Source organism: Cryptomeria japonica, chromosome 3, assembly GCF_030272615.1.
Source record: "Cryptomeria japonica chromosome 3, Sugi_1.0, whole genome shotgun sequence".
Taxonomy (NCBI): domain Eukaryota; kingdom Viridiplantae; phylum Streptophyta; class Pinopsida; order Cupressales; family Cupressaceae; genus Cryptomeria; species Cryptomeria japonica.
Window position 1 is genome coordinate 10,071,304 of NC_081407.1, and position 26,984 is coordinate 10,098,287.

Sequence of the window (26,984 nt, forward strand, 5' to 3'; positions counted from 1 at the left end):
TCTATATAAATATCATTTCCACAAGTAAGACTTATACAATTGGTTGAGTATAGGAATCATTATCATTATACAAGTTTGATAATCAATCTAATTCTTGCATAGCATTAAATAAATTAATTTGCATTGTGAATGCTTTTATAGAATGAAGTCTCTTGCAATTGAAATTATAAATAAATAGTCCCAAAATCCTAAGGGGACATTACATCTAACCTATCTTAACTACAAAAAATGTGCTTGCTTATAAACACTAAAGCTCACACAAATACAATCAGGTGGTAAAGTAAAACCATGTGAAGACAATACTATTGATCCCTCATTTAATATTGGGCACTAAGTTTTCACTTTATTAATATTTCTCCAATATTAAATTAAATATATTTTCCCAATGTGACACCCCACACTAAATACATTTCCCAATGTTACATACAACACATAAAGTGGCTTGTAGCATATGTAAGTCTTGCATTGGGAACTCCTGCGATGGCCAATGACTCTCCTGCCCAAAAGATTTTGAACGTCGCTGCTTTGTTTACAAATCCCCTTGGAGCCTTGGCTGTCATGTTGGGGGGTTCATTCCCCCCTCCTCGCTCGAGTACTTCTCCCGCTCACTCAATTTTGAACATTGCTCCCACTTCTCAAGCCTCATTTTTCATTCCTCCTGCATCCACACCATTTGCGCTAGGTGGATGTCCCCCTCGTGTAGGTGCCATTATGGTTGTTGTTGGTGCTTCTGCCCCTACTATGGTTGTCTTGTTCCCTCCCTCTTGTGGATGCCCTTCCTAGGGTTGTTGCTATTGTGGATGCTCAGGCTAACGATGTTACTCCTTTGTTTCATGATGCTTCTTTTGATGGTGAGGTACTAATGTCTTGCCCAGACCTTCATCTTTCATTGGTAAGCGCAACTTTGCTCATGTGGCTAGATTTGTTGCCCAGCCCCCCAAGGGGGTTTGTCCTCTCCCCTGTGCTAAGTTCTCCCCTGTGGTGGTTTGTGGACAATATTGGGTTCTATAAATGTTGTGCATTCGTGTGCAGATTCTTTGGTCATTGGCCTTGATTACCTATTATCCTCAATTAGGAAAAATTGGGGCAATCTTACCAATTTTTAACCCATTTGTTGCTTATATGATTTATGCATGCTTTTCAAGGTAATTTGTCTCACTTCCCTTGCGTGATTTTAGGCCTTAGAACTTTCATTTGAATTTTCTTGGTGTTTTGTGAGTCTTTTAAAATTCTAAGTGTCCAAGTGCAATTCGGGTTTACAAACCTAAATTACACCATTTTAGTCTTCCTAGTGCAAATCGGGTTTGTGAAAACTTGAATTGCACCTCTTCCTTGCACTTGCCTTACACCTTTTTGGTGTTGTTCGGGTTGGTAGACCCAAACTACACCATGTTATTGGTGTTGTTCGAACCTACAAATTTGAACAACACCACATCTCTCTTGCCATCCTTTTGTGTGGATGGTGCATGGCGGGGCCGTAGACCCGCCTTACACTGAAAACCTTACTTGGTGCATAGCAGTTCTGCAACCCCACCTTGCACCTTACTAGCCTTACATGCCATATCCTAAGTTTATGGCGGGTTTGTGAACCTGCCTTACACCATCTTTTGTTGCCATTGTGTATGGCGGGTTTACAAACCCGCCCTACACCGTGATTTAAGTTCTTCCCTTTTTCAAGTGCATGGTAGGTTTATAAATCCGCCATACACTTTGATCCTTCCACTTAGGCATAGATCGGACTTGTAGGTCCGACTTACACCTGGTTTTGATATGCACTTTTTAGGTCTAGTTCGGACCTATATGTCTGATTTACATGAATTTCCCAAATGCAGTTCAAGTCCATAGTCTGAACTACACCTAGCTTTTATTCCAAGTGTAGTTCGGGTCTACGAACCTGAATTGCACCTTTGAACTACACTTTGCCTTAAGTGTAAATTGGGCCTATGAACCCAAATTACACCAAATACACACACCTAAATAGGGTTTATAGGCACAATTTACACTTGTTCTACCATGATACAATGAGGGTTTTAGAAACCCTAATGAGATCAAATTCAACACATGCATGATCATCTTCAGTATAAATGATCTAGATGGTTGGTGATTGTTCTTCACATATGATGATGTTTTACCCAATGCTACAATGTTATTCAAATGATAGAATCATCTCTAGGGAAAAGACAATGAATTTCACTAAGCAATACTTCTATCTGTTCTTCCTCTCATCCTCAGTGGTGTCAAACATTGCTAAACACCAAATGAATCTAAAAACTATGTGAGGCCCTACCCCGACTTAGTCTAGCATTTTAGTGATTTTTATGTTGAGACTATTATGGATGCTTTATTTTTATGCATTATGGATTTAGAATTTATATGATTCCATGATTTGGATAACATTGCTATATGTTGATGCTTCATTTATATGCTTTATGATATAGAACTCTACATGATTCTAGAATAGGATAAATTTGAGATGATATAGGTCATTATTGGATTTGCAGGACTTTACTATGATGATAGAAATAGGATGCATATTTTATGTGTGGATCAAAATTATGAGAATTATGATAATTGCTTATGTGGAGTTGTTTGGATGTAAGATGCAATGATTTGTTTAAATGTATATTGTATCCAGAGTGTTTGATGTGTATTCTTATTCATGTGTTTTATATTATATAAGGTTATTTGGAATTAATAATGTATAATTGAGATGCATAGGAAAATTATCCATGTGACCATGGAAATATTATGGAGAACCAAACCTAGACCTATGTACGTTCGTAAAACCAGGGTTTGTCTATTTGGAGAGACAACACCCCGTTTGTATAGTATTTTATTTGTAAAAGTGGATGTTGCATGTGTGTTGGATTGAATTTATTTATTTGTGTAAATCCAACAAGAGACAAGATTTCATGTATAATTTTGTAAAAGTATTTTCATTGTGTCACTTGACACATGTGTTGATTTATGTTTTTTTTTTTTTTTAAATTATCTCTTGGAGGGAGTTGTTTAACCATAGCTTTTTCAATTAATTTAATGTGATTCCATAATTGCCTTGGGAAGATAATCTTTGGGGTGGTCAACTTAGGTTTGACCCGAAAATTAACTTCAGATGGGTTTAAAAAGGGTTAAATGAACTCCTAGGGGTAGTTTAAAGGTGTTTTCTAAAGCCCATAAGGTATACCTAAGGGTTAGGAGTAATTTTAGGCATGTGACAACTTCCATGTGGCTGTTTAGTCATCCTAAAAAGTGGATTTCTTAAGTTGAGCGAAAATTAAAAATTAGAAGGCATCACCTAAGTTGTTAACTTTTCTTTTTGATGAGAGATCCCTTTTGGATCTTTTTCTGACTTTTCCTTTTTCAATTTTAGAAACCTGTGAGAATTCTCACTGAGGTCTTCTTAGGCAAGAATGAGAGATTTTGCAGGTAATCACCCACTCTCCATTTTTGGAGACAATGCAATTTTGAAAAGGATAGATTTGGTATAGGATTTTGGCTAAGGGTAGAGAAGCAAGGAATTGTGGAATTGGGCTGCTCATCCTCAACTAATCTAGCATACCTTTGGGCAGTTGAAGGTTGGTTAAATTTCTCTTGTATTGTTTTTATATTACATGTTATGTTGAAAGGAATTGCTTGTATGGAAAAGGCTTGTTCTTGTATTTTCCCCTATGAAAACTTATTTTGTGTTCTACATTTTACTCTTGTATATTTTTTGTGTTTTGGGAGTAACCAAGACCTCCTACTCTTGGGAGAGAGGATGGTCTTGTGGGTGGTAGAAGTTTGACAGCCCTCGAGTGAGAGGCTCTCGTTAAGAGAGTGATCTCAAGGGATTCCTATGTAACCCTTGCTGCATGGCTTGTTTATGCATTTGGAGGTCATAAGGAGGGAAATAAGGCATGAATGCCTTGGGGGGCATAAAGTCATGGGGGTTGTTATACGTATGATGTATCATTGTTTTGCCATGAGGTGGCCTTGAGTTTTACCATACTTGTAGTCTCTTCAGGGTATTTGGTCCACTACCACCCGTGTAAAGACATCACATTGTGTGGTGCAGTGTAGCTTGGGTTGGGAATATGTTTGTGATTGTTTTCTCTTGTTTGTTGTGTTTGCATGTGTGTTACCTGTCTAGGGCTTGGTTCTCCAAGCTCGGGGGTGGCTACTAGTTAGCCTAGGCTGAGAGGTGAGCACTCCATGGTCATAGCTTTGATTAATTGCAAGTTGTTGGAAGAAATTGATAGGACAAATAGAAGTTGCTGAAGATATTTGCTTGCAGAAAAATATTTGGAAATGTATCTATTATTTTTAAAAAGTCCTCATTTATTTGAAATGAGAGACCCTATTGTAAAATGACGATAGAGTCTTTTGGATGTATTTTAAAGAAATGTAATATTTTAATATGCTATACTGCAGAAATGAAATGAATATTTCTAGATTAGTTCCTAAAGTTTTGAAAAATAATATCTGATGTGTATATGATAATTCGAAAAGCAAGAAATTTACTTTATTCTTTATGCATTTAAAATGAAATAAAATAGGAAAGAAATGAAATAGCTTCGCATGCATATAGTAGGCTGGAAATAAAATCTAAAATTTAGATCTGTTTATGGAAGTGCATATTTATTTTTATTTAAATCTATCATTTGCTTATTTGCAGAAAATAAAAATCTAGAAGTTAAATAGACTATTTATTTTAAATAATTTCATAATCTATAGTTGCTACTTAAATTTATTTGGATTTCAGTCTATCATTTCTTACATAAATTATGCATACCTCTATGATTAAATTTAAATATCAACTCATTTACCTAGTTGCTGTTAAATTTATTAAATTTTGTCATTTATATAGTTGCTGTTAGAATTATTAAATTCTATCATTTGTTTATGTGCAAAAAATAAAATCTATAGTTGAGCAGATTAATTGAAATAAATAATTTCTAGAGTTGTTGTTCTAAGTATATTTAATTTTGTCATTTATTTTATTTTTGCAGAAAATAAATCTATATTTAAATATTCTATCTATTTTTTTTAGCAACTAGGTTTTTGATAAAATGAAATAAATACAATGATTTAAATCTGAAGAATTTATCCAATCTGTTAAATATGTTTCAGAATATATATTTACATAGAAAGCCTATGCCCTAGATACAACATATATATATATAAACCAAAATCTATATATATTTTAAAACTTTTATTTTTTTTAGAAAAAAAAAAGGTGGGGTAAGGTTCGGGCCGAACCACTGTGAATAGCACAGTGGACGACGCAGCCGAGAGGGAGCCGCCATTGTGGGCACCCACAGTGGTCGGCGCCACTGTGGGTAGCCATAGTGGTCGGCGCCATTGTGGAAACCCACAGTGAGCAGTGCCCCCAGGGACGCCCGCCGCTGCCGCCCTTGGCACTTCCCCTTCCCCAAACCCCTGCCATATTGCCATGGCCATCGCTCCACCATGGTTTCATTCGGCCCCCCCTGTATAACACAAAGAAACAAGAAAAGAATAAAACCCTAGCCCGGGTAGGGTTAGGGAAAATAAAAGAAAATGAGAGTTTTTATTTATTTTTAAAATAGGGTATTTTTAAAGATATATTCTTAATTAGGGTTTGCATGGGTATATTATAAATATGAGGAAGTTATTATAATATTTCAATATATATAAATATATATAGAGGTTGAAAATATGAATAGATAGGGAAAACTTTAGATTAAATATTTATTTAAGTGTTTATAATTATATATATTTAAAAAAAACATATGGCAGATATTGGGTTGATAAACATAAGGATATTTAAAAAAACATATATGTTTAAATTTAAAATACTTTTGAAATCTAATCTTTTAGAAACTTTATAATAAATTGGGTAAGATTATTTTGGCTAGGGAGATATTTAAACTTATAGGAAAATATTCATTTATGAAATTAATTGGCCCTTTAGTCGATTTAATTTAAGCACATTTTAATTATTGATTGGAATGAACTTTAGACATTATATACTTATTAGAGATTAATTTTATCTACGTCAATTAATTGACTAAATTAATTTATTGATTAAAATCAACGAGATGATAAATATTTCGTTTAAGTGTTCCGCATTTGGTCTAAATTAAATTCACTTACTTGAGTTAGTTATTTACGTAACTCAAACGTAGTTAAGTCGAAAACTTACTAGAGCATTTCATATTAGCATTTTAATGTTATTTAGTTGTGATTTTAAATTTTTTTAATCCCATTCTTGCCCTAAAGTTTGGACATGACAAACTACCTGACAACAATATGAATATTTTATGAAGAAGGATGATCATAATTGTTACCCTGGTTTTTGAACTTGGAAATTTAAAAAAAAATTCACTTCCCCAAGTCATAGCTTTGTTATTTTAAAAAAAATCTGTAATTTTGAACCTTTTGATTGAACTTCGCGGTTCAAGGTTCAAAGTGCAACAGAATGTAAAGACAAGTGATTAATGAAGCATATTGTGGGAAAAGTCTGTAATTTTGAACCTTCTGATTGAACCCCGTGGTTCAAGGTTCAAGGTTCAAAGGTTCAATCTGACAGTCCAATTCTACACATATATCCGTCAACCAAAAATTACAGCCAAAACAAAGTTGCAAATTTTCAAAATCTAAAGACAACCCACCTAATATTTTTGTCTTAAATTCTCTCAAATTTAATTTTGTGACCATGTGATTTCATATGGTGTATTATTTTAATATTTTCTCAGTGTAGCAATATGGTTGGCAGGGTCAGTTTCCAAAGGAAGTACCTTGATTTGGCGAGCTGTTAAAAAATGGTTAAAACCCCATTTGTAATTTTAAATATCATAACTAATTGCAAATTTTTACGGATCCTGGATGTCCGGTTAATCCGGGGTGAATTTAGTAAAAAAATGGCTGCAAGAAAAATTAAACTTTCTTACTTATTTATGTATAATATTTTAGAAGATTTTAAGATGTTTTAAAATATGTTTGAGAGTAGAAATTTCACAGGAATGAGAATTTTATTCCTTTTATCAAGAATCAGTTATTGATAACTTAAAGTCTCTTAAAAAAAGGAGGCTATATAAATGTAATTAAAAGAAAGCGTTGAGATGCTTCTTCTTTTTTTTTCTGCTGTAAAAAAAAAGGGTAGCAAGGGGATTTTTTTTTTTGATTTTATCATTGTAAAGGGAAGAATATATTTGGATTGTCTGATCATTGTACAGGGGAATAATGGTCTGTGCAACATTTCTTTTACATTAGAAATAAAGAGGAGATGCATTTTAAATCTCTGTGTTTATATATGTATCCCTTGATTGCAGAATTGTCTGTGATCTATTGTAGTTATTTTCTAATGTTTCCTCATGTTATCTTTGATTATGCATGCAATTATTACAGAGACTATGAGCTCTGAATTGTTTGAAATTTTAAATCTTCTACTTAAATCATCTATTGGAAGTATTTAGGGAATGAACTTTGTGTCATTTTCTATTTTCCTCTATTTATAAATCCGCTATTCGCATTTGTGTCATGGCTATGAGCAGATGTTAGTTGCCTTTATTGCTTTCCGGTTAAAAGCATATTGAAAAAATATACATTTTTATCCAACGAATAGAGTTGTACCTTCATATCAAAATTCAAAGAGCACTTGCACTCACCATTGCAAGTGACTCAACTGCTGGTTCTTTTCTTGTCTTTCAATTTGGGCATTTGGGAGTCATTTTTGAAAGGTATTTAAGAGGGACAAATCTATTAACCAACAATAATAAAGACGTGTCTATGTATACTTAGTCACTTTTATGCATCTAGTGCATTGGCATTTCGTAATTTCAATTGACACTTCAAGTGTCTTTTTGTAATAAGCTTTCGACACCTAAGGTTTTATTTTATGTATGCACTAGTAAACATGTAAGACTGCACGTGCCCTAAGTCAAATAGGACTCTACCTTTGACTTGGTCACAAATTAGTTATTACTTTCCTAGTTTCATATTGCACCCCTCTTTTATATATATTAGGGTTATTATTGTAATAATGATCATTTTTCCATCATTGTTTATACAATGAAACTTTTCCAAAGTGAAGAAAAAATTGAGGCTTTGTGTTCATTTTGTAAATTTGCAATTTAATCAGGAAGGAGATAAGCTTGATATTCAAACTTTGTTTTGAGTACAATCTTATATGTGGTATGAATGTCCTTATGTCATTGGTATCATATATTCTTGAATGATTAAAGTTGGATATAGTTTTTGGTGCTAGATATTGAAGATTTTTTGAGTCTTTGCAAGTAATCTTTGAGTTACTTTGAAAATTCAAGAATTGGGAATTGGTTGAGAGAAGCTTTCATTAAGTCTTTGAGCTTTTACAAGTTATCTCTAGAATTTGTATTTAAGAGATAAAAAGTAGAGTTTTTGCACTATACAGATTATCTGGTTAGACTTGAAGATCTTTTAATATCTTTGCAAGTTTTTGAGCTGACAATATATTTAGGTTACAGTGGTTGATAGGAATTCAGTATACAAAAGAATCTTTGAGTTCTTAGGTGTGCATAGTTTTCGTCCCTAAGTCATTTTCAGAAAAAGAGAAGTAACGAAAGACTTTGTTCTTTCACGGATACTTTATATCCTAGGTCAATTTGGTTTTAATATTACTGCAAGTTTTGAGTTGTTTAAGTTAAAGGAAATCTGCTCTTAAAAGAGAATTAGATAAAATTGGTTCTAAAAAAATAGAACTAAGTTATTGTTCTACCTTAGATTAGTGTAAAGTTAGCAGGTAGATAAAATAGAAATTAATTGCAGTAGAAAGGGGGAGTCTTCCCTTATAATTAGGAGGGATCATATCTTGCCTTTTGAGAGATATCACCCCAAGTGTTGTTGTGAAACACAAATTTTGTGAACCTTCATCAGTTTACAAATTTTTCACCCAACATTACCAGACCTTCATCGCTGGGTGATTGATTCATGGAAGTCTCTGGTTGCTCATATTATTGAGCCTTTCCCTTGTGCTTAAGGCTTTTTCATTGCCTCCTTTGCTCCTTCGTCTGATTGTGACTTGATTTTGGGCAATTTGTGGGATTGGGGAGTTCACTTCCTCTCTATTAAGCCTTGAAAAACTTCTTTTAACTCTTTTACTGAACCACTTAATGTGCATCCGATTTGGGTTCACCTTTCGAACCTTCCTCTTCTAGGAGCATTCTTACTACAAGGCCATCGGTAACTCTATTGGTCAATTCTTAAAGGTTGATTATGCCACGTCTTCCATGGGACACTTCGCCTTTGCCTGCATCTTAATCGATATTGAAATCTCCTCACCTCTCTCTAGGGATGTGGATTTTATGGTTGGGGATAGGCCTTGGACTCAACTATTGGATTTTGAGGGCCTCCCTTTTTGCTATTGAAAATGCTTCTCTACAGGTCATTTAGCTTTCGCTTGCTCATTTCTGCATCACAAATGTGCTACTACTTGGTGGAAGGATGCTACAACTGATCACTTGACGATCAATGCTTCTGACTCTGTTGACTCCTCTCAAGAGGATGAGACCTTCTCTCAGGATGATGTTGTACCTCTTACTATCGTTGATACTATTGTTGTCGTTGTTCTATATTCAACTCCTGTTGCTCCTATTTTGCAACTCTGTTATACTCCTACCAATCTTTCTCTTGATGTTGTTCCTTTGTAGCAGCTTGCTGCTATTCTATATCAACACTTTGCTGGTGTCTTTGATTGTGCTCTTGCGGGGTCCTCCCCGCTTGATCTTTCCTTTGATGGTACCAATGATAGCATTTCTTGGACTTTGGCTTGTCACAAGTGGAAGGGGGGTCTTCTCCCCTCCCCCAAACCCCTCCTTGTCAAGTTTTGAGAGTCTCTCCCCTTCCTTGAGTGGGGTTCTTGGTTGTTGCTAGGTTGATAGGATTTTTTCTTTTGGCTTGTTCGACCATGTTTTTTGGGGATTGCTCCCCTTTTTTGTCTTTCTTATTGCATTCTGGTTGTTGTATTAAGGGTCAACACCCTTGTTCTTGCTCCTTTCTTAATAAAAATCACATAAAGTGGCTCCAAGAATGCTAACTCCTAGTCATGCACGTACTTCTAGATCCCCCTAGGTGCACTACACACATAATAATAAAATAAATACTATAAACATTATGTGAGTTGTACAACACCTTATCCCAACATTTTCCATTTCTTTACTCAAAACCTCATTAGAGAATACTTTTGTCTTATGTTCCATTGGTTCAATTATGATTTTATTAAGTGCATCTACAACAAATTCTTCCTCAACATCATCTAGTTTGAAACTTTGTCATATCACTTTCTCAAATAGAATTAATCCTTCAAACTTTAAATCAATTGCTTTTTCTTCTAATCTAGTTGTTTCGTCAATGTCCTCCTTTATAATTTTATCTTCCCATTTTAACAATCCTATCCATTTTCTAATTTTGGGAATATTGGTTTGGTGACTCATAACATTTTCCTTAATTAATCTATGATCATCCAAACTCTCAATAGTCAATAATCTAGGGAGTTTAATTTCATTTTTTTTTCCTATCTAGCTTTGAGATCCTCAGCATGCTTATGTATCCTCTCTTCCCATTTGGTGAATTCAACATGAATGGAAAATACAAGAACTCTAAACAAGCACTCTCATTTTTTGTTTCTACATTTTTTTCTTGCCTTCCTCTCTTGTCACCCCATTTGTTCTGAGCTACCATGATGCCCCCTTTATTTTAGGACTTACTACTCCTTGGGGACATATTCCCTCAAATGAAGTTATCTCTCCATTTCATTTGTACATGCTTATCAAACCCAAGTAATTATTAAAAGTGTGTATGATTATGAGGACATCAACATGGATGGTAGACAACTAGGTTATGATAAAAATGCTTTTAGGGACTATGTCTTATAGCTTTCAACAAACTTGCTTGGTATTTTTATCAAGGGTTTGACATAGAACCAACCTTAGGTCAATCATGACTTTTTCATGTCATGTACTAATTAGAAATCAGAAGGCAAGAGCCTACCGATGATGAAACAACTTTGTAGGTTGACAATGAGGTTGGATGCCTTAATAAAGACTTGAAAGAAGAGCGAACTGCTAGGAATGGACCTTGATATACTTTTTCAAAAATGACCAAGAATCCACAAAAAAGGTGAGATTCAAAACCAACACTCAAGCAATCATCACCAATTTTCAAAATTCGAACACATTACCTAATTGCCCTATTTTCTTGAGTAACCAACAATCTAGCATACCCTTCCAAACACAACAAACTCTATCAATGCAAATTATGTTTGGAGTAGCTACATAAGTTGAGTTATAGGTCACCCATGAAACTTACCCTAATAAAACAAATAATGCACCTTATCAAGGAGTGACCCTATTTTTTTTGGTTGGTACACAATTCTTTGAATTTGGACAATTCATTTTCCAAATTTTCCTTTGATTAACAATCATCTTGAGTCTTAATCACATAATTCACTCCCGCCTATTGATCATCTTCATACACTTAGTAGATAAGTTGGTCAACCTATTCACTTGCATACCTATTGAGCGTACGTAGTGAGACACCATGTAAGTCCCTTTGATCCATGTTTGGTATACTAGTTGACAAATAGAGGACTAGGCTTCATCATGTGATAAAGTATGTAACCAACTCTTTCACTTCTTGTTTCATAGTCAAGAAAATTCAAATTCCTAATTTTTACAAGCTTGTTTAAATTGAATGCAATAACTGTTGGTAATTGACACTCATTTGATTGGTTTCATATGTTGTCATTGATGGTAACATGTTCCGACTTTCATTTCATGGTTTGGTTGTTCATTGACAGACACTTCACCAACACTGGCACCGACAGGTATCTTCACCGATAGGAAGGATTCTTTGGGTACCGACATTGCAGGCCGACATGATTTACAACAAGATACCGATATAGGAGTCCGACATCATTTGGGAGATCCGACAATCGGAAATTGATTTTGATATTTATGTATATATGTAATGAGCCGACATGTATATTCATTTTGTAATTATCTATGTAAGTCAAGATGAGTCATAAGGATTGTAAGGGTATATAGGTCAGTTGATTAGATCATTTTTTATATAATAGAATATGATGATGTTTTGTAATGCAAAGATTATGTAAGAGGTTATTCCGGTAAGAGTTTACAGTTTCAGAACCGGAATAGTCAGAGATTGAACCGAAACTATATCAGGCATAACAGATGCATTAAAATGAGTTCAGTTTTATGTTTTCTTATTTAAAGTGACTATAGTCAGTGAGACTCCTTTGTGATGAGCAGTGTGCTCTAGGCTGTAAGCTTTCCTGCAAGTGCAGGCCCCCATATTATGTAATATCTTTTCATATGGCTAGTGGATTGATATTGTGGGTCACAAATCCCACCTTGGTTTTTCCTCTTTGAGGTTTTCCACGTATAATTCTCTGTGTTATGGTATTCATTTATGTGATTGGCTTATTGATTGCTTTACTTCTTTCAATTATATATGTACCAGTTTACTGGTTGGTGAATGCATGGTTTAATAAGGTTAAAATTGAACATTTTGGTAGAACACTGATTCACCCCCCTCCCTCTCTTAGTGTTCTTGGATTCCAACAATTAGTATTAGATCCTTTTGCCTTGGAGGAAGTTTAACAACTTGAGAGAGATCCTAAATCTGGAATCATGGATATGAGTATGGAGAGACAACTTGAGGTAGCACTTGAAGATTATGATGCTGAAAGGATGAAGAACTTGAAGTTACAAGATGAATTGAATTATGCCAAGGAATTCATTCTTATCCTACATGAGAGGCTGTCATTTGTTCAAGCTAGGAGGAAGGAACTTCTACAAAATCAAGATAATGAAGAGAAAGATGCCCTTAATGAAAGATGTCAGAAGTTGAGTCAGGAGAATATGGTCACGAGGAATGAAATGCAAGCTCTAACTATGAGGATGTCAAAGGGGATTGAAGACCGAAAGATGAATGAAGAAAACATTGGGAGATCTTTGAAAGGCAAATCTAAAGAATGCATCCAGTTGGTTCATGAAAATGATATGTTGAGAATTGATTTAGTGCAATCCCAAAGCAATGAACAAGAACTTGAAAGACAAATGATAATTCTGAGAGATGATCTGACTATTGCAAGTGAGTACAAGGAAAAATTCAAGGTTAGTTCAACACAACTTGATGAATTATTGAAAAGTCAAAGACAGAATGGAGATTCCAGTGGACTTGGATTTGAACAAGGTCAATGCTTTGGTATTGCAAATGAAGATCAAAACTAGAAGACACTGGTAAGGCAACTTATTGCTTACAAATTTAATGGTAGATGCTTTGTTTGTAATAAATTTGGTCACGTGGCTAGGCAATGTAGAAATAGAGCAAATAAGAACTATAACTCTACTCCCGGTCAATGTTCTAAATGCAATAAGTATGGTCATAAGACATAAGATTGTAGAATAAATGTTAAATATTATGCATGTGGAAAATTTGGACATATGGCTAATCAGTGCATGTCAAGCAATTATACTAGTTATAGCAAAGCAATTCAAAAGAACAATGTTACATGTAATGCATGCAACAAGATTAGACACATAACTAAGTTCTGTAGAAGCAAAAATCCATCGGTTAACAATGATGGATCAAATGATAAAGGGAAATAGAAGGTCAATGAAATCTGACAAGATCATATCATGAAATGGGTCAGGAAGTCAGACGATCAATCAACAGATGGGAATGCTCCTGTTACTCAACTGACAGAGGAGGTTGCTCCTGCATTGGCATGAAGCTCATCCAGTAACTGAGGTAAATGCCTTAGGGGTAGGCAAAATTCATGATAATACTGCTTAAGCCCTAGGAAGAGGTTCTAGATATTGGAAATGCTTATCTGGAATGGACATGTTCGACCGAGATCCGGTATCTTCCACCGGAAGTCATTCATATCAATGACGGATTAGGGTTTCTTGAAGGTTAAAAGGTTTAATCCACTTCATTTTTGATCACCTTGCATTCAGAGCGATTAAGAGAGATTAAGAGCGAGTCTAAGGCGATTCAATGCAATTGGATATCTTCTTTAGCGAATCCACTAGCGATCAGAAGAGTTCTTTAAGGTTTCATCGACAACTATTTCTCAGGTATTTATCTTTCATCGTGAAAGCGGGATCATCCTTTGCACCTACTTTTATTGCAAATCCTATTGTTGTCGAGGTTAAGGACCATCCTAGGCCGATTTTCAAGAAATTCTTGCATATTGCCACCTTGGATGATTCAGTTGGCACATTTTCCTGTGTTTCGGAAGGAGTTGTATATGTGGAAGACATCAGAGCTTATATTAACTGCCACATTGAGGTTTTGGGTACTAGTGATATCAAGAGCATGTATATGAGCAAGTTGATGGGAAACTCTTGAAAGATCGAGCCTGAGTATAAGCATATTGATGATCTAGGGTTTATTGGCATTTTGGATATCCCAGAATTTGAAGATGAGATCATCATATATGTATTGAACAAAGTGCATGGAGAATTCACATGGTTGGATAGACCTTATAAGATCTTGAAGGAGGCCATTAGGGACATAACAAGTTTATCGTAGATTGGTCAGTGTTCGGAGAAAAACATTTCAAATGATTAGGTTAACAAACTCACCGGTGCAACTTCAGAATGACGATCGATGAGGATCAACATCATTACTGATAGAGACATCAGATTTGGTAGCATGATCATTGGATACAAGGTAACTCAATCTAATTGTCTCAACTCTATTTCTAGCTACTGTATTTATACCACACATAAGATCATGAGGGAAAATGAGAAGTTAGATCTCTGTGGATGGATGTTAGATGAGTTGTTAATTAACCTTGGGAAGATCAAAGGAGAGAAGAAGGGGACATTCCGGTATGGGAATATTATTGTTTGTTTGATGCTATTTTTTATTAATGAAACTCTCGGTTTTGGGAAGAGACAATGGGCATTTGATATCCTAGTAGGAAGACAACTGAAACAATCTATTGCTACATTGGGTAGCTAGCGAGATGATAAGGTTTGGGGTTACTTCAAGGCATTCCAGAAGGCAATGGAATCTAGAGAGAGGGTTCCAAAACAAATTGTTGAGAAATACTCAACCGAGATCTGCTTTATGGTTAAAAAGGATGAAACCTTGATGGAAGCAGTCAAACCCCTGAAGATATGGATAGAAGAGATGGGTTATGAGGTTGATGCTCAAATTTTGGATGCATATGCAAAGATGTTAATTGATGCTCCTATTGATGAAGCTGAGAAATCCTTTGGTACTGCAAAGCAAAAGAAGCAAGAGGTTCAAACTGAATTTAACTGGAAGAAGAAGGAGAAATAGCAAGGCAAGGCTAGAAAATTTGTTGACCAAGTATCTCAGGACATCAAGGCATTATTGGATGTTGTTCCGGAAAAAGGAAGGAAGAGGAAAGAGCTTGAAGTTTTCATTGAGCCTATTCCATCAAACTCTGGAACTAAAGATGACACACCTTTAGCAATCAAGAGGGTATTAAGGAAGAAAGGTGAGGAGACTAAGGAGGAAGTAAGGAAGCAACCGGTAAGGAAGGTTACAATCAAGGTACCGACAAAGAAAAGAGCTCCAAAGGAAGCACCTTCTACTCCATCCGGTACTGGAAGAAGAAAGAAGATGGATGACACAAACTTGGCAATTGTATACGGTAATATAACTATTATTCCACCTAAGACTTGTGCAGAATTGGTAGATGAAATAACCAAGAATGGTATGCTGAAAATGTACAATTCTGTTATGAGCATTTAGATAATGATGAATAGAGAGAAGTTGAGGAAGCAGTTTTATTATATTTGGATATATATAGAAATATTTGTTGCAAATTGAGAACCAAATACCGACACAACTATATGACAACCTAGATGCTAGGAGATTATGAGCTATGGAGGAGGATAAGAATATAAAGATTCAAGAGTTATTGACTACTTGTGGATCCATTACTCCAAATGAGTTGGATATGACACTTGAGGTTGCAGACAAAAAAATATTTCACAACAAGCACATGATAGTTAGTCTTATGTTAGGAAGGGTTAATGAGATAATCACTGAGACCCACAAGGCATGGGTTCAATTCTTTGCTGAAAATCCTGGTTTCTACACTTCACTGAAAGCTAATACAAACACTATTTACATCCTGGTTGAAGGGAAAGGCAAAGGTATAATGGGTACCTCATCTACAATTTTGAAAGAGAATAAGGCATTGGATGTAGAGCCCCCAGTAGAATCTAATGTACAAGACACAAAGGTGATACTGACAAATGTAGAGACACCGACAGATACACAGAGTGTACAAGTTACAAATGTTGAGGACAATAGTCCTTCAGATCAGAATGTACAGGTTGAGGACACAGTTCATATGGAACCGACAATAACTGATACTGTACCAAGTGGTGAAGCCACTGGTGCAAAAGAGGAAGTTATTAAAGTTAATAAACCATCAGAGGAGAAGAAAGAGGAATCCGACAGGGAACCATTAGCGAGCACATCATTGTTGTCAATTGACACCTCACAAGTAGAACAAAAAAGCATAATTGAGATGAGTTCTATTGAGCTCATGATGATGGCTGCTCAGAAGATGATGAAGGAACGATATGTGGACAAAGGAATTATTGATCAGTCTATCCCAATTTTGCATAGACTTGTCCTGGAGTGTCATTTTGACAAAGGAGCAAGCCCATTCGGAAAGCTCAAAATAATCATAGAGCATATTTCTAAGGACTTTCAATCTTTACAAAAGATATCTAACCGACATGCATTGAAGAGGTTCACACAAGCTAAGAGAGCTACTTTTGATCAGATGATTGAATCATATTAGAAAGAGATTACTGATAAAATGAAGTTGACTGATAATGCTTTAAGGAAATGTACTAATATTTACAGAGTATGCTGCAACACAAGATTACTTAAAGAAGATATAGATAAAGGGATTAAGGATTCACCGGAGAAAATTGTAGGTATAGTCAATTCTTTTGATGGTTTAAATTCTTTGACTACATCTATTGATGGTCAGATTTTGGTATTGAAAGCTCAAGTTTCAGCTCTTGAAAGGGAAAAAGATAAAATTATTAGGAGAGATAAAGGTCTTAGAGGATTGGCGAGTCCCCGGTTGGACTCTTTGAGTGTACATAAGAAGGAATGCATTGATTTGGTTGGTAGGTCCACATCGACAGAGCTTAAGGATAAAGAGTCATATGCTCACATTCTTAATGGACTTGTATCTATTTTCGGAACACTCAAATCCGGTTGGGATACTTATCTAGAGCTTTTGGAGAAAGCCTATCCAAAAAATTTCAAGTATATTTAGCTTCGGTAAGGTATTTTGGGACACATTCTTTGTACAAAACTTCATTCTTCGTCCTGATTTTTGGTATTGTTTTGGCATTGATATCAAAGGGGGAGGTATAGGTGAAAAATATATTCTTGAAATCAGGAGATATGAAGGTATGGAGTATTTTGTACAGATCATGATCATAGATGGATATTCAGCTTAGGGGGAGCAGTCTCAGGGTGAAATCGACAGATAGAAACCATTATCATTTTTCACATGAGTGTTGCCATCAATGCCAAAGGGGGAGATTGTTGGAAATTGACACTCATTTGATTGGTTTCATATGTTGTCATTGATGGCAACATGTTCCGACTTTCATTTCTTGGTTTGGTTGTTCACCGACACCGACACCGACATCGACACTGACAGGTATCTTCACCAGTAGGAAGGATTCTTTGGGTACCAACATTGCAGGCCGACATGACTTACAACAGGATACCGATATAGGAGGCCGATGTCATTTGGGAGATCTGACAATCAACAATTGATTTTGATATTATATATATATGTAATGAGCCAACATGTATATTCATTTTGTAATTATCTATGTAAGCCGACATGAGTCATAAGGATTGTAAGGGTATATAGGCCAGTTGATTAGATCATTTTTGATATAATAAAATGTGATGATTTTTTATAATGCGAAGATTATCTAAGAGGTTATTCCAGTAAAGGTTTATGGTTTCAAAACCAAAACAGTCAGAGCTTGAACCAAAACTCTATTAGGCATAACAGATGCATTAAATGAGTTCATTTTTATGTTTTCTTATTCAAAGTGATTGTAGTAAGTGAGACTCCTTTGTGACGAGCAGTGTGCTCTAGGCTGTAAGCCTTCTTGCAAGTGTAGGCCCCCATATTATGTAATATATTTTCATATGGCTAGTGGATTGATATTGTGGGTCACAAATCCCACCATGGTTTTTCCTCTTTGAGGTTTTCCACGTATAATTTTCTATTTTATGGTATTCATTTATGTGATTAGCTTATTGATTGCTTTACTTCTTTCAATTATATATGTACCAATTTATCGATTGGTGAATGGATGGTTTAGAAAATTGATTCACCCCCCCCTCTCAGTGTTCTTGGATTCCAACAATAAAAAACTCACCAATGAGTTATTAGGAGTGGATTGATGCCTATAGGAGTTGATAATACCAATCTAATTAAATACCCTTCAAGGTTTTTGAAAAATATATTGCTACTACACCAAGGAAGGAATATCTAACGCCAATGGTATAAGCCTTGATATGTGAGTTGTGATATGTTGTCCCTTTACACTTGGTAAGTTCAAGGAGATGTCATGGCAACATGACATTGTGAATCATATGGTCTATTGGATCCTTCCAATATTCTAGATGAATTCGTTGATAGGGTAGTTCATCCAAATATAACTCTATGGGTAGAGGCTTTTTAAACTTTACATTTGCAAGTATATACAAGGTTGTTGGTACTCAAAACAAAATTGGGTACATAACATTGCATTTATATTTAAAAACTAAGTGAGATTGTTATACTTTGAATTTGTATGACAAGTATCCCACCTAGTTGGTTTGACCTTGCCACATTAATTGACAAAGGTAGAGTAGGCACAATAACCTTGATATTGAAGCTCTTAATTGTATTCAATTTTTCGTATAGAAAAAAAGGGTTGGTCTTAGGGTAACACATCAAAGATTTTGGTTTTTCAATTGTTTAGGCCAACTTATGCATATAGCACTTAGCATCCCCTACTTTAAGAGGCTTCGTCTATTGGACCATGATGGATATAAGAGTTTAAGTATCACTTCTCCATGTTTTTCATATCTCTACCATGAAACTTGGATTTTGTCACTGTGAAGAGGTCAAGTAGCCCTATTCATTGTTGTCTGAACTTGATATTTGAGTCTCCTCCTTTTGGTGGAGACTTGGTCATTTTGGAAAAGCACATTGAGGGTTGATTGAGCCACTCAAGCTTCTACCGAGTCTCTTTGGAGGCAACCAACCTCATCAATTTGCAATTCATGTCCTGTAAGTGAGTTGTTTCCTTCTAATCTCTAATTAGACTATGACATGAGCTCTCAATTGGTCCCCCAAGTTTGGTTGTATTATGAACGCTTGATAATCACCATAAGCTAGGTTATTGAAAGTTGTAAGGTCATGGCCCCTATAGACATTGATATCGTGACATAGTCATCCACAATTTGAGTCAATTTCATAGGATTGAGAAAGATGGATTGAGGGCTCTAGCTTCATCTAAGGGACTTTACCCCTAACAAGTTGTCAATGTTGACTACTCAAGGGTATCATGGGTACTTTTGGGATAAAATATTGTACACATATCATGTTTATGATGTTTGTTTTGTTATTATTATTTGTGGTGCATTTAAAGGACCTAGGGATACATGCATCACTAGGAGTTCTTGGGGCCATTTTATGTGTTGTATGTAACATTGGGAAATATTTAACATGGGGCTTAACATGGGAAAATACATTTAATAAAGTGTAAACTTGGTACCAATATTAAACCTAGGGTTAATGGTTTTATAATCTCATGGTTTTATGTAATACCACTTGGTGGTTTTGTGTGAGCTTGTTTCTATATAAGAAAATACAAGGGTAGCTGTCTAAGGTTGGCTAGTTGGGATTTTGGCTAAGTTCTCACTATATCGAGTCTTCTTTTCAAGAGTGCATATGTGAAGCATGGCATGGGATGTGTGAATTCATGTTTGGACACATGGAGAATGCATTGGAGAGGCTTAATATTTTTAGAAGTATTCATGGAGGATCTATAAGTGTATAGTAATTTTTTATTGTTAAATAATACATTGAGCATGGATGTTTTTGGAGGCTAGGTTTTTCCCTCTTGAGGGTTTTTCCAGGGTATATATATTTATCTTGTGGCATGTCTATTTGATTTTTGCATAATGATTATTCTATAATTTTGTATGCATGATTTTCTCTCATGGGCTAAGAAGCAAATAGATTAAATGAACTATGTATTGATGCATATTTTCCTAATAAATTGTATCAAAGCTTTATGGTTGTGTGAGGTGTGACCTCCTAATATCTTGATTTATAACCCTCGCTTGAGTGGATCAGATGCAAAGTTGAAGTAATGGTTATGTAGAAAATATATGAGGCATTAAAATGTACGAAACACATTTGCAAGTCATTATATTGCATATATGAGGGGTTTAGGCTTGTGGTTATAATGGGTTGGTTGAAGATGATCCTGTATGCGGGAAAAGCGGTTTGATGAAATGAAAATTACAAAATCATGACTAGTCCACACACCAGTGGGACTCTTGGTGCAAGTTATGGAGTTGTATGGAATAGATCAACTTACCAAGGGATGTTCCATTGTTATCTATCTCACAAGACCCCTTAAGCCAATGCCTTTGCTCTCAGATCACTAAGCAAAGAGACTTAGGGATGACAATCATGAGAATGAGGGATGTTTTGATCAATCTAACACGAATGCAATCCTAAATATGCATGATATTAACAAATATTTATTAAACTAGTATGTATATGATGATAAGATGAAAAGATTAGTAAAAGAACTATCCTAACATGATATACTAGCTTAATATGATTATTATGACAAAGAGAAATACTTCTAAAATTCCTATTAGATTATTTCTATTCAAAGAGGGATTGAAATGTTTGATAAAATGAGTATAGGTGTTATGCTAAAGAATTGATTATTAGAATGAGAGAATGAGGGCTCTATTTATAGGAAAAATAGGGCAATGGATGGTCAAGATTGGATGATCTTATCAAGGGCTAGGATTGAAAGTTATCAATCCATGCACTCAATTATCACCAATGAAATGGTGACAATTGTCAACAAGAGACTGCTTGAGAGGAGATGCAAGAAGCATTAAATGATTGAGAAGACCTCATGGTTACCTTAGAAGGTAAAGGTTAAGGTTAGGTTAAGAAAACCCATTGGATAAATCTTTTACCCAAAGGATAAACTCTTGTGCAAGGGTTAAAGGAATAACCATGGTCAAAGCAATAAATTCTTGATGAGACCCTAGCGTTAGATGAGGGTTGAGTTAGGAAAAATGTCTCCAACCATGTAAGAAGGTTGAGTTAACCATTAATGGTTATGGAAGACTTTCAAGGTTAACTTGTTGAGGACATAAAGCCTTTAATGGTTATTGAAGACTTTAAAGGTTTGAGAAGTGACTTCCCTTTGTTTAGGGATGTGACAATGTTTAGGAGATGGATTAGGCTAAATTAGAAGTGATTAGAAGAATCTAGAAGGGGGTTTAGGGAGGCAAGTGGGAGATGTAGGAGAATGCAAGTGGGTGGAGGGTAATTTCATTTAAAATAAATTTCTTTATTTGAACAAAATAGATGCAAGTGGAGGATTTAAATAAATTAGATTTATTTATTTGAAGTGAACCCTTTAATTAAATGTAAATTTAATTAAATAGAGTAGAAAGGGGATTTAATTAAATAAAGTTATTTATTCAATTAAATGATATGAAAGGTCTAGGTGAATTTAATTAAATAAATTGAATAACTTATTTAATTAAATAGATGAATGTGGATGATTTAATTAAAATGATTTTAATTAAATAGAGGAATGAAAATAAAATGAACATTAAATATTCATTTAAGAAAGTGGTCTTTTTTCTACGTCTACATTTTGCCCCTCTTTGAAGTGACGCGTGTGCATATGTTGATTCAAAGAAAATTGATGTGTCGCCAAAATTTGATTGATGTGATGTTGTGTGTTGAGATGTTGATGTCGTGCCCCAGATTTGATAAATGGTGTTGATAATGCCCCCTCGAGAGATGAATCAAGGATTTTGAAAATTTTGTTGATTTGATAATAGTTTATAGATTTGATTGCATTTAAAAATTTTCATTTGTGTTTAATGCGTGCCAATTGATTCATCTCTCGAAAAGTGAGGTTTGCTAGGGTTAGAAGTGAGAGCATGAGAAAAATACATGCCCCACCTACTAACCCTAATTTACTTTTACCCTATAAAAAGGTGAAAAGTGATTTTATTTGGATCATTTGTGCCTTTTGACTTTTGGTGAGAGTGACATTTGGAGAGTGTCAAAATGCTGGTTCCCTATGCTTCACACTGATTCGAGTGCGTTCGTCGATACCGAAGGCCCGCCATGTATGGTCCACCTGTAAGCCATCTAAATTTTGCCCCTTTTGCTTTTTTTTTTTTGTCGATTTTTATCATATTTTTGATTTTTTGGGTCGAATTCTCATGATTTAGCACATCAGGTCTCTCGAGTAGCGCATACGATAAAACCGTTAGTGCGTAGGGTTTAAAAACTAGGGTAGCGTCTAGGTGATGTCGGATAGCACGTCACAGGTGTAGGGTAGGTTAGCGCATAGGGTCAGCAGGGTAGCGCATGCAGGGAATAGGGTAGCGCATCAGGTAACCTAGCGCATAGGGCTAACAGGGTAGTGCATGCAGGGAACAGGGTAGCACATAGCGTAACCTAGCGCATAGGGTAAAGGCTTTAGTGTGTAGCTGAGTTTGGCTAGCACATAGGTGGCAGCTTAGCGTGTGGGGGAAATTTCTTAGCGCGTGGCCAGAAAACATAGCTAGAAAAGAAAGGAAAGGTGATGCTGCAGGGGAAAAATAGATGAAGGAAGATGGGTTGGGGTGGGTAGGTTTCTACCAAGTGTTCCTGGATGGGTTGTTTAGCCAATTTTATGTCTGCTGTGCTGATGCATGATTTTTTGATAGATGTTTGAATTTGCTTTTGTTGTTGAAGTTCCAAACTGACTGATTTGAATGACGATCCTAATTTTCTGTTGATTTGGATCTTTGATTTATGTGAGTTCTGATCTATGATTTTTGATATGGTTCCTGAAATGAGTCGTGTGATATGGATTTTTGATTTAATTTCTCGATATGGATGTTGATATTCAATATGAAACTTGTTTTGATTATCGTTGTTTCAAGTTTGATTGAATTTCGATTTCGATATGGATTTGATTTTCGTTGTTTCAAGTTGATATGGGATGTTGATGTCGATATGGATTTGATTTTTGATATGAAATTTTGCTTTTGATATGGATTTGTTTTTCAATATGAAACTTGATTTGATATGGTTTGTATCAAGTTGATATGGAATTTTGCTTTCGATATGGATTTGATTTTTGATATAAAATTTTGTTTTCGATATGGATTTGTTTTTCGATATGAAACTTGATATGGATTTTTGCTTTCGATATGGATTTGATTTTCATTTTTGCAAGTTGAGATGGAAATTTTCTTTCGATATGGATTTGATTTTCGTTGTTTCAAGTTGTTATGGATTTGATGTTTGAAATAAAACTTGATTTGATATGGATTTGTTTCAAGTTGATATGAAATTGTGATTGGATATATCGGATAGATGTGGGAACTGATATTTGGATCTGTTTTGTTTGTTACAAGAACGACTTGGTGTCCTTCAGTTGCGAGAGCGATTTTCGAGGCCATGGTCTCTGATTCCGCGATTGACACAGGCGGATAGAGATATCATTGAGAGATGTGGGTTGTCCTCTTTGTTGGACATGCCTCTGTATATCATTAATCGGGGTTTACTAACAACATTGGCAGAGAGGTGGTACAGTGACACCAACACCTTTCACTTGGCTACAGGCAAGATCACAGTCACTCCAGAGGACTGTTATCAGATTCTACGGATTCCTGTGGTAGGGGCATTATTGCCTTATGAGCAGAACGAGGAGGATGGGACAGAGGCGCTTCGCCAAATTTTCCATGATGAGCATATTTGCGGATATGAGATCCCTTGGCAGGAGTTCATAGACTTTAATTATGCCCCACTACCATCAATATTGGCAGGTTTTGTAGGTGGATTTCTGTGTCCCGACCGTAGGTCGAAGGGACTAGCAGTGGGATGGGGGTTGGTTCTGGAGGATATGGTGACATAGGGTCGCCAATTTGCTTGGGGGTCGTGTATGTTGGCCCATCTGTATAGAGATTTGCATCAGGTGGTATACTTAGGATACAATAGTTTATCGACCAGGGTCACATTGTTACAGGTGTGGGCTTGGGAGCACATTCTCGCAACGAGGCCACTTGCAAACAGGGATAGGCCAGTTGGTTGGGCTTATGTATATGGTTACACATGGATAGTTGTCCAACATAAGATGGGCAAGCTAGAGCATTGGAGGAGGGTGCTGGATGACATTGATATGGTTATCTAGAGACCATATATGGAGTGTGAGGTGTGGGCGAAGGATGGGCTAGAGATACCTTATATATACTTGTCACAATTTTTGATAGGGCAAACGCCTTTTATCATTGAGAGGTTCTTGCCCAACCGAGTTCAACGGCAGTATGGTCGACAATAGGGCATACCGTAGGGAGCATGCGTATATGCTCGTCAGAGGCATGATGTGTCAAAGTGGGGTCTGATTATTGATAGTGCAACGAAAGTGGATGAGTATATGCATTTGGCTAGATAGATATGGGACTATGGGTATGGGGTGGTAGATGCAAGGATGACAAAGGAGTTTGCAACACTCTTTATGGCTCATGCTGCAGCACAGATATCTGATCCAGTAGAGATGATTCCTGCTTTTGATGATGATGAGGATGAGCAGCCCGAGAGGCTAGGGAGACGGAGAGAGGAGGGAGAGGAGCTTGAGGAGGGATTTGGGGATGGTGGAGGGGATGATGGGGGAGATGGTAGGGGAGGTGGTAGAGGGAGACGAGGAGATAGAGGAAGAGATGGAGGAGATAGAGGAGATAGAGGGAGGAGAGGAGGTGGAGATGGAGGGAGGGTTGGAGTAGTCAGATGAGCAGTTGGCGAGGGAGGGAGGGGAGCTCTGGTGGTTGGAGTTGGTGGAGCTTGCCGAGCAGGAAAGGTTATAGTAGCTGTGGGTGGGATGGATGAGTTTAGGCATCCGACCCAGAGGAGGAGATCAGATGTTCTATCTCCATCGGTGCCTAGGACAGGGATAGGGATACGGGGTACCACAACACAGGTACCTATTCAGATGTGGGTACCCACCCATCGAGAGGATGCATAGATTAGATCCTTACAGTTGTCAGTGCAACAACTTCAGGCACAGGTACTAGTGCAGCAACGTCAGATTACGCAGGTTACCGCAGAGCGGGATACAGTGATGGAGCGCTCAGGTCGAGCAAAGGCTCGAGCAAATAGCTTGGAGAGAGTGGTGGCTCTGTGAGAGACACATTGAGAGAGATGTAGTATGTAGCTAAGGAGGCTGAGTACTACAAGCGTCTATATGAGGAGGTGGTTCCTAGAGATCACAGAGCTCCGAGCTATACTGTGGCGAGATCCAGTCAATCCAGGTAGACTCATTTGGGGATGGAGAGAAGAGGTGTGACCGGGTCATCTCGACATGATCCACTTGAAGATCTAGATGCTGGGACATCTGCCGCGAGACCATCAACCTTAGGAGATAGTCATACTTGAGAGACTTTGTCTCCATTGTATTTTTGATCATTGTGTTATATTTGGACATACATGACATCTTTTGTATATTTGATCACTTTTGAGATATATAGATGACACTAATTTTTTGATCCACATGTGATGTGTTTTTTTTATGGATGATGATTTATGCATTGATGTGATGGTTTTATGATGATGATGCAATGCTTTGTTAAATGCGTTTGATTTGATTTTGATATATATGATTGTATGATTCATGGTGCAATGCGATGTGATTTGTGAGATGTATGATAATGATATGTTGTGAGATGTATATTGAAAATGAGATGTATGATAATGATATGCTATGACTAAATGCAATTTTTTCATGATATGCAACTAATTGTTAAAATGATATGCAACTAATTGATCATCCTCATTCTGTTGTTTATCATTCTCGAATAGTCACGTGTTTTTGCTTTCTTTGTGTTGATCATCATTGAGATGTTGATATGTTGAAAATTTATACAAGCATAATGGTATAATTGAACCATAATGACCTGAGAAAAATTTACATGATTTTTGATATTGCAAGATGACACAAGCATCGAGGTATAATTGAACCAAGACGTCCCGAGTGTTGCTTGCATATAAACAAACAAGATTTAACCATTTGTATGCGCAAAGTGGAACAATGTCTTCAGTGATATGTTTTGAATTACGTCTCGAGACAAGTCTTTGCACAATATAAATGATCGCCTCACAGACAGAAAACTAAAAACAATATTGGAGTCCCCAACCACTTTCTCTAGCTTGATGCATTGTTGAGAAAATTTAGGGGATCCAATAATTCAAAAAGTTCAAGTGCAAAAAAAGTCAAAACTTCATGCCAGATGTAAACAAATTATACTTAAAAAAATCACCCATCATGTGTTTTGAAGTTGTTAATTAGACCAGTGGTTGTTTTCTTGGCTGCTGGAGTTTTTACTTGACAGGATTTTCTTGGCATGCTGCGATTGTTGCTTGCTTGTTTGGTGAAATTTCCTTGAAGTTAGAAGAATGTTGCCCCTAGTTATAGATACCGATTGATGTGGATATGTATAGTGATTACCAAGCCATGGTGGGATATGATGAACTGATATTCAGATAAGCAATGACAATGACTACGCTAAGTATGTCCTGGATAATGCTATTTTGATAAGGTGTTGGGTGATGGCCAGGGTTTTTTGACTTATGATAAAAATATATGAGCAAAGATAGATAGGGGAGTTGTTCC